This window comes from Colobus angolensis, unplaced genomic scaffold (assembly GCF_000951035.1).
Source record: "Colobus angolensis palliatus isolate OR3802 unplaced genomic scaffold, Cang.pa_1.0 Scaffold8, whole genome shotgun sequence".
In the NCBI taxonomy this organism is placed as follows: Eukaryota; Metazoa; Chordata; class Mammalia; order Primates; family Cercopithecidae; genus Colobus; species Colobus angolensis.
The window spans coordinates 17,133,075-17,141,898 of NW_012121820.1; the positions used below are offsets into that span (position 1 = coordinate 17,133,075).

The following is an 8,824-nucleotide window of genomic DNA, read 5'->3' on the forward strand; positions in this document are numbered from 1 at the left end:
TGCAGTGGGGCGATCCTGGCTCACTGCAGCCTCTGCCTCCTGGGTTCATGCGATTCTCCTGCCTCAGGCTCCTGAGCAGCTGGAATTACAGGCCCGTGCCACCACATCTGGCTAATTTTTGCATTTTTAGTAGAGATGGGGTTTCACCATGTTGGTCAGGCTGGTCTCGATCCCGACCTCATGATCTTCCAGCCTCGGCCTCCCAAAGTGCTGGGATCACAGGTGTGAGCCACCATGACTGGCCGGGTTTTTTGTTTTGTTTTGTTTTGTTTTTTGAGTCTTGTTTTGTTACCCAGGCTGGAGTGCAGTGGCAGGATCTCAGCTTACTGCAGCCTCTGCCTCCCGAGTTCAAGTGATTCTCCTCCCTCAGTCTCCTGAGTAGCTGGGAAGTAGCTGGGATTACAGGTGCACACCATTACCCCTGGCTAATTTTTGTATTTTTAGTACAGATGGGGTTTCACCATGTTGGCCAGACTGGTCTTGAACTCCTGACCTCAGGTGATCCCCACGCCTCGGCCTCCCAAAGTGCTGGGATTACAGGCATGAACCACTCTGGCTGGTTCTTTTTTTTTTTTTTTTTGAGACAGGTTTTTACTCTGTGGCCCAGGCTGGAGTGCAGTGGCATGATCTCAGTTCACTGTAACTTCTGCCTCCCAGGTTCAAGCAATTCTCCTGCCTCAGCCTACCGAGTAGCTGGGATTACAGGTGCATGTCACCACACCTGACTAATTTTTGTATTTTTAGTAGAGACGGGGTTTCACCATGTTGGCCAGGCTAGTCTCAAACTCCTTACCTCAAGTGATCCGCCCACCCTGGCCTCCCAAAGTACTGGGATTACCCATGTGAGCCACTATGCCTAGCCCCGTTTTTTAACTTTTGAAAGTGTAGCTTTTTTTTTGCAAAGGAGTTTTGCTCTTTTGCCCAGGCTAGAGTGAAGTGATGTGATCTCAGCTCACTGCAACCTCTGTCCCCCGGTTCAGGCAATTCTCCTGCCTCAGCCTCCTGTATAGCTGGGATTATAGGTACCTGCCACCACACCTGGCTACTTTTTATATTTTTAGTAGAGACGGGGTTTCACCATGTTGGCCAGGCTGGTCTCGAAATCCTGCCTCGACCTCCCAAAGTGCTGGGAGAAAGTGTTGCTTTTAAGTCATTTTGTTGGGATGGTTTTAACCAGGGTGTTCACTAAAATATAACTTTGGATGATTAGTCCACAGGGTGTATTGCATTTCCAATACTCCCAGATAGGTACAAGTCTCATATTAAAGTACTGATGATAATAACAGTACCTAAATTTTGTATGGGGCTTTTCAACGTTCAGAATTTTTTTTTTTTTTTTTTTTTGAGACAGAGTCGTGCTCTGTCACCAGGCTGGAGTGCAGTGGCACAGTCTCAGCTCACTGCAGCCTCCACTCACTAGGTTCAAGCAATTCTCATGCCTCAGCCTCCTGAGTAGCTGAGACTACAGGTGACCGCCACCACGCCCAGCTAATTTTTTGTATTTTTAGTGGAGACGGGGTTTCACCATGTTGGCCAGGCTGGTCTCAAACTCCGCCCACCTCAGCCTCTCAAAGTGCTGGTATTACAGGCATGAGCCACTGCGCCCAGACAATTTTCGGAATTATTTTATAGTAACATCCTGGTAAGCTCCAGTAACCTAACCTGAGAGTATGCATTAGAAGGATTAATGATCAGATGGCATCAAGTAGGGAAAATTGGTTATAGAGGTCAGGATGCAGATTGCTCAGGTTCATATTCTTGCTCTGCTGCTTGCTAGCTGTGTGACCTTTGGCACATTATAACACCCTGTCCGAGCTTCAGTTTCTTCATCTGTAAAATGGGGTGGATTACAGTACCTAGCTAAATATGTTGGGAAGCAAAATGAAATCATGAGTCGATAAAGTGCTTATCACGGTACCTGGCAAAATGTAAGCGCTCAATAAATTTGGCTAGTATGAGTATTATGTACTGCATTTTAGGGCTCTTGTTTGTCCTTTACCTCACTCAGGCTGCCTTAAAGTACAAATTGTTTTCAGGGATTCCGCCTTACAGCTGGCAGGAACCGGGAGCCATCTAAGAGCACGCCCAAGGGCTTTGCTGGTGGTAGCTTTCCTCGTGTCCTGAGTTGCCTTCTTCAGGAGTGGAAGGCAGGGGGTTGTGCTTCTGCTTTTAGAGTTACCTTAGTATGACTCCTGTGTTAAAACTTCTGCTGGCCGATGGGTGTCTGGGATTAACCAGAAGGCTTCTAGATGGATCTTGCTTTGTTCTAGCAGTTATTTATACCAGGACCCTGGGATGGATAGAATTAATATATAGTACAGACTCAGATTCCCAGCTTGGCAGTCTCTACAAACCTCTCATTTACCACCTGCTGCCAGAACCCAGGAGTGACACAACAGGAAGGTGGGCCTATTGCAGGGATTGCTGCCCTTTTCCTTTCAGGAAAATATGAGGGGTGTGCATGGCTCTTATCTAGGCCTGAGGATGAGCAGGGGTACTTCCCGTTACAGTGAGGATCTGTGAGCATATGAGCTACTTAAGTAGCTGCCTTTCATCCTTCCCCACCCCTTAGCTTATGGAGATAGGGGGGATAGCATCTCTGAGAGTATTTCTTCTGGCGAAGAGGTACCCAGACTTTCCTTTATGCAGTGAAAAATCTCAGTGAGCTGTATTTTTAAAAGTCTTCCATGGAGCTGGGTGGTTTGGCTTGTTTATCTGGTTTCCTGGGGGAGTCTCCTGAGATCCTTTGCTTTCCTAAGGGCCCCCAGGAGACAGCAATAGTAACCAGCATCCATTACCGTAGACACTTGAGGGGATGTTTAAGTCAATAGTTTTATGATTAAATTAATTCAGGCTTTAACACTGAGGAAACTTAAGAGCCAAGTCTTCAGATAATTGTGCATCTTCTAGATTGAAGTATGGAATTTAGCCCAGTACTCTGGGATCTCTTTCAGAGCTGAGCTAGGAATCCACATGCTAGTTCCAGCTCCACACCTAGCTGGCTGCGTGAATTCAGAAATCACTTCAATTTTCTGGGCCTCTTTTCTCATTGGAGAATGAGGGCATTACTGTAAACCAGTGGTTCTTAGCCCTGGCTGCATGTAAGCTTTAAAAACCTGTGAAGCTTTAAAAACAATACTCAGGCCCTACGTTAGCCCAGTTAAATTGGATCTTTAAGGTTGAGGCTGAGTCATTGATAATCTCTGCTTCTCAGGTTTAAGTGTAGCTGAGATAACTACGTGCACAACATGACCAAGTTTTAAACAAAAAAAAGTTAAGCTTCTGTGTCATTCTGCTCCTCAGAAACCTTCAGGGGTTGTCTATGTGGTAAAGTCCAGCTCAGGTGCTCTGCATTCTGAACCAGCCTACTTCTGCATCTGCAGCTTGTCTTCTTTCCCAGCTACATTGTTCTTGGTGTCTGCTGAATGTATTGTCTTTTTTTTTTTTTTTTTTTTTTTTTGAGACAGAGCCTCGCTCTGCCGCCCAGGCTGGAGTGCAATGGTGTGATCTTGGCTCACTGCAACCTCCACCCTCCGGGTTCAAGCCTCAGCATTCCAAGCTGGGATTAAGGCATGCGCCATCATGCTCAGCTAATTTTTGTATTATTAGTAGAGATGGGGTTTCACCATGTTGGCCAGGCTGATCTTGAACTTCTGACCTCAAGTGATCTTCCCATCTCAGCCTCCCAAAGTGCTGGGATTACAGGTGCCCTGCCTGAATGTATTGTCTTTAATTCTTTCCCAAACCTGATGTCCTCACCTGTAATGTCTCTCCTGCCTTCCCCTTTTCAAAACACATCCCTTCAGGGCCCATCGTTCTCCCCTCCCTTGGGAAACTCCTGACCATCTCCTAGTCCTTAGTTATTTCTCCTGCCTCTGCATAGGTTTAGAGCTTCATTAGCTCTGAGTGTATGTTCCAAACACTAGCTGCAATGTAAACATGATAACTCAAGCAACATTCAATCCTTCAGAGAGTGGGACACATGTAAATACAGGTTGAGTATCCCTTATCCAAAATGCTTGGGACCAGAAGTGTTTTAGGTTTTGGATTTTTTCCAGTTTTGGAATATTTGAATTATACTTACCAGTCGAGCATCCCTAATCTGAAAATCTGAAATCCGAGTGCTCCATTGAGCATTTAGTTTGAGCATCATGTCAGCGCTCAAAAAGGTTTGGATTTTGAAGCATTTTGGATTTTGGATTTTCAGATTGGAGAGGCTCAACATGTGCCACTGGGGTGACTTGTATACTGTTAAACGTGTGATATGGTGTATTGTTGGCTATCTCATTATGTATGTATATCTTGTAAATATTAGTTGATGGATAGCTATCCATGACTAGCCTCCAGCTGTCATTTTTATCCTTGTTTCCTATTTCCAGCAGACCTTGTGCTTTCTCATCTCCTTGCCTTTAAGTTATCTCCCTTTCTGGAATTTCTTCTTTTATTCTTATTCTCATCTACAGAAATTTTCTCTGTTTCTCAAGGTGCAGTTCAGATATTACCTCCTCCATGAAACTTCTTCCCAGCACCCACAAGCTGCATTGCCTCAATTATGCCGTAAACCTCTGTAACCCTTAGAGCAGTGGTTCTCAATTGGGAGTGATTTTGCCCCAAAGAGGACATTTGGCATTACCTGGAGACATTTTTGGTTGTCACAGCTGTTGGGAGAGTGTGCCACTGTCATCTAGTATTGTAGGCCAGGGATGCTGCTACACATTCTACAATGCACAGGACAGACCTCCCACAACAAAGAATTATCTGGCCTAAAATGTCAGTTGTGCCAAGCTTGAGAAACTGCCTTTGAGTTTGTCCAGTTCGTAAGCTTATATGTATACTGCCTTGAACTGTAACAATTTGTTTATAGACCTTATCTCCCCTACTTAATTGAATTAATGGGTGAAGACTAATTCCAGTCCTCCATCTGTGCTTTCTTGTTATTCACTACATATCAGGGCTTAATCCTAGAGCCTGTGGCCTAATCCTAACTGCTTAAGCAGAGAGAAAGACATGTTCAGTGTGGAGTGGGTGTGGTGAGGCAGTCTTCTCAATTCTGAATTTCTCTTCTTTTCACTCTCTGTCTTTTCATCTGTGATGACCTGGGAGAAGGTGTGATTTAGGGCATAAAGTGAGCATTTGGGATAAGAATACTTGGGTTTCAATTCCAGCTGTGCCATTTATTAGTAGTGGTATTTTGGTCAATCCATGTCACCTCTTTTTTTTTTTTCTTTTAGACAGAGTCTCACTCTGTCACCCCGGCTGGAGTACAATGGCACAATCTCGACTCACTGCAAAGGTGATCCGCCCGCCTTGGCCTCCCAAAGTGCTGGGATTACAGGCATGAGCCACCGCGCCCGGCCATGTCACCTCTTTAAGCCTTAGTTTCTTCATGTCTATAATAGCCATGATGCCAGTGCCTCAGTGTTTTAGCTCACGGTGCCATCATGATATTACAGTGAGATGTTAAATGTGAAGATGCTCTGTAAATTGGGAAGTGCTGTAATGATTACTCATATATCCACTGTTCAAAGGTATAAAGAGAGAGGATGTGAATCTGTTTGCTTAGGAGCTCTGCTGACTACCTTCCCAGCTAGTCCCCTAGCCACTTCCTGTGGCTTTCTAACCATAACTGCTTCAGCATCAGCTCCAGCTGACCCCTTCCAGGTTATTCTCTCCAGTGTGCCTCCTTTGTTTGTTGCCTTCATTCTGTTTTGGTTGTCTGTCTGCAATCTTGCCAAAATCAAAAGTGATCGACTCTGCCCCTAGAATACTAGCTAGTGGCCTGGTGTCAGCACATCCTGGCAAGGCCTGACAAAGGCCAAACATGGTCATGGGAAAAAGCTATAAAACAAGACAGCTTGCAGTTTCAAAAGCCAGTAACTTTCTTATTGTTCTCATTGTCTTTATTAAACTAACAAAGAAATCTATTTTTTATATATATATACATATATATTTATTTTTTATATAATATTATATAATATTATATATATATATATATTTTTTTTTTTTTTTTTGAGATAGAGTCGTGTTCTGTCACCCAGGCTGGAGTGCAGCGGTTCAATCTCAGCTCACGGCAGCCTTCACCTTTTGGGCTCAAGCAATCTTCCCACCTCAGCCTCCTGACTAGCTGGGACTAGAGGCACACGTCATCACACCCGGCTAATTTTTGTATTTTTTATAGAGACAGGGTCTTGCCGTGTTTCCTGGGCTGGTCTCAAACTCTTGGGCTCAAGCAATCCACCCTCCTTGGCCTCCCAAAGTGCTAGATTAGAGGCATGAGCCACCTCACCTGGCTAAAGCAATGTTTTTAAGTGCTTGAAATCTCAGTGAGCTTCCTCTGACTAAATGTACACAGTGCAGAATGAGATACAAGCTGAGACCCTCATGTCCCCAGGGTCAGGCCAAGTGTACCCTCCTGCTTATTTGCTGAGTGATCTCCAGCAAGTGGTTGACCCTCACTAGGCTAATTAATACCTGGGGAAATGCTTAGGATGTAGTAAGGCTCATGCTGGGGAAGAATGTGAAGTACTACTTTTACAGGGAGCTTCAGGATCACAGAATGCCAACCCTGTCAGGGACTCAAAAAGGTCATCCTGCCCAATCTCTTCCCTTGACAGATGGGGTAACTGAGGCCCAGAAAGGGAAAATGCTTTGCTTAGCACCATTGAGCTATGTAGGTGCCCATCTAGGTTTAGAATCCACATCTGATGTGCTTACAGGCTCTTTCCATTACTGGAAGAATCCATGTGTCTCTGCGTGTCTTTTTTCTGAGTGAACAAAGGATTGCGCTCTGTATTATCAGGCTTTAAACTGTGTTCTGCAGAGCCCTAGTGGTCTCACCACCACTTCAACCACAGCCTCTACATGTTTTCTGTTTTCTATTTCAGAGTTTTGCTGTACAACTTGAAAGTCACTGATCTTGTTGATCTTTTAAAGCCCCTCCCAGTGTGTGTCTCTCCTGGATTCCTGGTGACATTTTTGCTTGCATTTCAATTCAGAAATGTTAGTTTCTATATTTCTATTATTTATTTATTTATTTTGAGACAGGGTCTCACTCTGTTGTCCAGGCTGGACTGCAGCAGTGCAGTTGTGGCTCACTGCAGCCTCAACCTCCTGGGTTCAGGCGATCCTCCCACCTAAGCCTCCTGAGTGGCCGATGCTACAGGCACGTACCATCACGCCCTGCTAATTGTTTAATTTTTGGTAGAGATGTGGTCTCACTGTGTTGCTCAGGCTGGTCTTGAACTCCTGGACTCAAGTGATCCTCCTACTTCGTCCTCCCAAAGTGCTGGGATTACAGATTTAATCCACTGTGCCAACTAATTTCTATGTTTTTCTTTTCTTTTCTTTGAGACGGAGTCTCGCTCTGTCGCCCAGGCCGGAGCGCAGTGGTGTGATCTCAGCTCACTGCAAGCTTCACCTCCTGGGTTCACGTCATTTTCCTGCCTCAGCCTCCCGAGTAGCTAGGACTACAGGCACCCACCACCACACCCAGCTAATTTTTTTTGTATTTTTAGTAGAGACAGGGTTTTACCATGTAAGCCAGGATGGTCTTGATCTCCTGACCTCGTGATCCACCCGCCTCGGCCTCCCAAAGTGCTGGGTTTACAGATATGAGCCACTGCACCTGGCCTAATTTCTATATTTCTAAAAAGTGGTCTACATAGTCATGGACTTTTCAGCATGGAGAACGGAACTTCATTTTTCCTAGATTTTGACACCACTGACTTTTACTGTCCAAAGTTAATGGCCCTTTCATAGTCTTCATCCTCCTCCTTTTTTCTTCAGCATTTGACAGTTTTCCTCCACTTTTGTGTAAATCTCTCTTCTCCCTTGAATTCTTTGACATTGTATTTCTGCCTTTTAGCATCTCTGAATATTTTTTCTTTGTCTCTTACTGGTTCTTTCTTTTCCATCACTGAGTTGTCCTTCAGAAGAGCCCAGGCCTACAGACCTCCTTATCTCTGGTTTGGTGATCATTTGGAGGCTTACCTCACTCATTCTCACTCCCAGCTGTCCTTGGGTCTCTCTTGGATTCCTGACTGAAATTGATTTTCTTTTTAACAAATCAGTTTCTCTGTTACTTTTTCTCAGCTCACTCATTTTCATTCATTGTGCCATAATTCTTTTATTTCCCTAACTGAAAACTTTGGCAAAATCTAACTCTTCTCTGACCTTGTTCTATTTTCTACCTTTTTTTTTTTTTTTGTCGAGACAGCATCTCCCTCTGTTGCCCGGACTGGAGTGCAGTGGTGCGATCTTGGCTCACTACAACCTCCTTCTCCCAGTTTTAAGCGATTCTCATGCCTCAGCCTCCCACGTAGCTGGAATTACCACCACACTCGGCTAATTTTTATATAGTTAATAGTGACAGAGTTTTACCATATTGGCCAGGTTGATCTTGAACTCCTGGCCTTAAATAATCCTCCCATCTTGGCCTCCCACAGTGTTAGGATTATAGGCATGAGCCACTGTGCCCTGGCCAACCTTGTGCTATTTTTACGAACTTTATATCCCAGAGCTCCCACTCTCTCTTTTTTTTTTTTTTTTTTTTTGACATTTTGTAATTTCAGGAGCCTGACAGCCCCTTGTTACCTTTCAGCAAGATTTCTGCAAACTATTTTGTTTCTCCAGTATATTCACATTTTAGTTGATTGGACCTGTTGAGTCTTTAAACAATCGCATCTCAGCCTGGGCAACATAGTAAGACCTGTTTCTACCAAAAAACAAAAATTAGCCAGGTATAGTGGTGTATGTCTGTAGTCCTAGCTCCTTGGGAGGCTGAGGCGGGAGGATTGCTTGATCCTAGGAGTTCAAGGTTACAGTG

At 44.5% G+C, this 8,824-nt stretch overlaps 1 protein-coding gene across 1 annotated transcript in view; it reads left to right on the plus strand.

Annotated features, from left to right (window-relative positions):
- The window catches only part of NDRG3 (NDRG family member 3), a 109,564-nt gene that overhangs the window by 9,685 nt on the left and 91,055 nt on the right, over positions 1 to 8,824 (plus strand). The window lies entirely within an intron of this gene.